The 2,949-nt window shown below is 45.9% G+C and overlaps 1 pseudogene; it reads right to left on the bottom strand.

Moving 5' to 3' along the window:
- Positions 1–1,284: 1,284 nt before the first annotated feature.
- LOC110524936 lies at positions 1,285–2,211 on the bottom strand (annotated as a pseudogene).
- Positions 2,212–2,949: the final 738 nt, after the last annotated feature.

Here is a 2,949-nt window from a genome sequence, read left to right as displayed (position 1 = left end):
ACACACACAGTGACAGACACACACACACACACACACACTGAGACAGACACACACAGAGACAGACAAACACAGAGACAGACACACACAGAGACAGACACACACACACAAACACACACACACACAGACACACACACAGTGGTGTCATGGGAGGTGGCTATACTCTGGTCCACCTGGTGAAAGAAAGGCGCTCCTTTGTGAACAATTCTATGAGAATTACTGACATACACTCTGAATGACCTATAATCATACAAATCCCATTGGTATTTCACATTCAGGCCGACCCAAACTGTACTGTGAAAGTAGGCTAATAGTAGGTATGCTATTAAAGCAGACAAATGACACTGTCAACCGAGTCAGAAATTCACAGGTTTCTGATTTTTCTAAATTAGTCAAAGTCTTTCGACCTTCGTCTCTCCCGAGCCCGCACGGGAGTTGTAGCGATGAGTCAAGATAGTAATTACTAACAATTGGATACCACGAAATGGGGGAGAAAAGGGGGTAAAATGTAAAAAATATATATATGATTTTTTAAATAAATAAATCAAGTTATTTTATTTGTAGAAAAACAAAATTGCTTTTTTAAATTTATTTTTTTATTATTTATTTTTTTACCCCTTTTTCTCCCCAAGTTTGTGGTATCCAAGTAGTTACTATCTTGTCTCATCGCTACAACTCCCGTACGGGCTCGGGAGAGAAGAAGGTCGAGAGTCATGCGTCCTCCGATACACAACCCAACCAAGCCACACTGCTTCCAACCCGGAAGCCAGCCGCACCAATGTGTCGGAGGAAACACCGTGCACCTGGCGACCTGTTTAGTGTGCACTGCGCCCGGTCCGCCACAGGAGTCGCTAGTGACAAGGATATCCCTACCGGCCAAACCCTCCCTAACCCGGACGACGCTAGGCCAATTGTGCGTCGCCCCACGGACCTCCCGGTCGCGGCCGGCTGTGACAGAGCCTGGGTGCGAACCCAGAGTCTCTGGTGGCACAGCTAGCACTGCCCTAGACCACTGCACCATTATTGACCTGTATTGCCACCTAGCACTGCCACCTAGCACTGTTGTTTGGTTAGCAGTGTTTCTGTAGCACTGCCACCTAGCACTGTTGTTTGGTTAGCGGTGTTTCTGTAGCACTGCCACCTAGCACTGTTGTTTGGTTAGCGGTGTTTCTGTAGCACTGCCACCTAGCACTGTTGTTTGGTTAGCGGTGTTTCTGTAGTACTGCCACCTAGCACTTTTTTTTTAAAGGGTTTTGCAACGTATTCTGTGTAATGAATACACCCCTGTAGTGTGTCTACAGTCTTGCCCAGAACAAAATTATATGCATGCATTGGAACAGGACAGAGAGGAAGTTATGCAGTGACACCAGGAAGGTGTCAGACCACTGATGGGAGAAGTATGGCGAGATGACTGGTTCTGCTCGGGGACAGGTGATAAACGACAGGATGAACCAATCACGCCACTCTGACTGACCCTGCAGTTCCTGAGCCTGATGCTGGGACAACTCCTGGGTCTTCTCATGGTTCAGAGAGAGAGAGAGAGAGAGAGAGAGAGAGAGAGAGAGAGAGAGAGAGAGAGAGAGAGAGAGAGAGAGAGAGAGAGAGAGAGAGAGAGAGAGAGAGAGAGAGAGAGAGAGAGAGAGAGAGAGAGAGAGAGAGAGAGAGATCAGTCAACAACATTGGGCTATCCACATTCCACACATATGTCTGATTAACAAGATAGAAGGACAACAACAGAAGGCTATATGCACCTGTACACCATAAACAACATAGTATCTGAAGAGACTGGTCTGTAGCTTTGTGACTGTTGGTCTGAAGATGTCTTCTAGCCTACAGCACAGTCTCTGGTCCAGGTAACCCCAGTAGTCCTTCGGGCCATTCAGGTCAAAGTTATGGATGAACAGCTGAAGGCGATCAACGATCTTGTCCACCTAAAAAAGGTCAGTCCAACAAAACAATAAGTATTGTTTCTGAGAGAACATACAGGCTTTATTTGGGATACGAACCCAGTAACGAAGAAAACAGTGGAAGGCTAAATGCATCAGCGTCACAGTTTTTTGCAGTTAATTTAATGCACTCTTCTTTCATACCCGGAAACCTTTCACCTTGTCTGCTTTTATTTAGTTTAGGTGCTTCCGTGTGCTGGTGAAGCCGCGATATATCAAGTATTCTCGGACATGTTCATCTGTCCTCTTCGACAGCTGACCCCCCATCTTTCTCGCCGCCTGTCGATGCAACATGACACACGGCGTCGATTGGCTTACACACTAAATGTGCAAACAGTGAAGATAAGAGGATACAAAACCATGATAACTATGACATTACTTTTTCAAATTGCATTGAGGGGTTTGCATTGCTGCCTGGACAGGCTGCTAAACAAGAGTAGCTAAACAGTTAGCTTTGGTGTAGAAAAGTGGCGAACCACTGCCACAATTTTCAACAAGAAATATGTTGAGTTGTAGTGTAATTTATTATAAGTCACTGTTGGTAATAGTGTGATTGAAATGTATTACACACTGTGTTTGGTGTAAAACTTACCAAGTGAAAGGGTTGGCGCCCCCCCTTGGGTGGTGCCATTGTAACGAAGGGCTATATAAATACATTTGATTTGATTTGAAAGGGCTGGCAAGAATATCTCCTGTTTTCTTTTTCTTATTTTTCTTTTATTGCAACAATAATAACAATATTATACATCATTGAAATGATAGAACACAAGGCTACCCCCCCCCCCCCCCCCCCCCCCCCCAGAGACCAGAGAGATATACCTGCTGGAGCGCGTGCTACAGGTGGGTGCTTCTATGGTGACCAGCGAGTTGAGATAAGGGGGGACTTTACCTAGCAGGGTCTTGTAGATGACCTGGAGTCAGTGGGTTTGGCGACGAGTATGAAGCGAGGGCCAGCCAACGAGAGAGTACAGGTCGCAGTGGTGGGTAGTATATGGGGCTTTGGTGA

Source organism: Oncorhynchus mykiss, chromosome 5, assembly GCF_013265735.2.
Source record: "Oncorhynchus mykiss isolate Arlee chromosome 5, USDA_OmykA_1.1, whole genome shotgun sequence".
NCBI lineage: Eukaryota > Metazoa > Chordata > Actinopteri > Salmoniformes > Salmonidae > Oncorhynchus > Oncorhynchus mykiss.
This window is presented reverse-complemented; position numbering and strand designations above follow the sequence as displayed.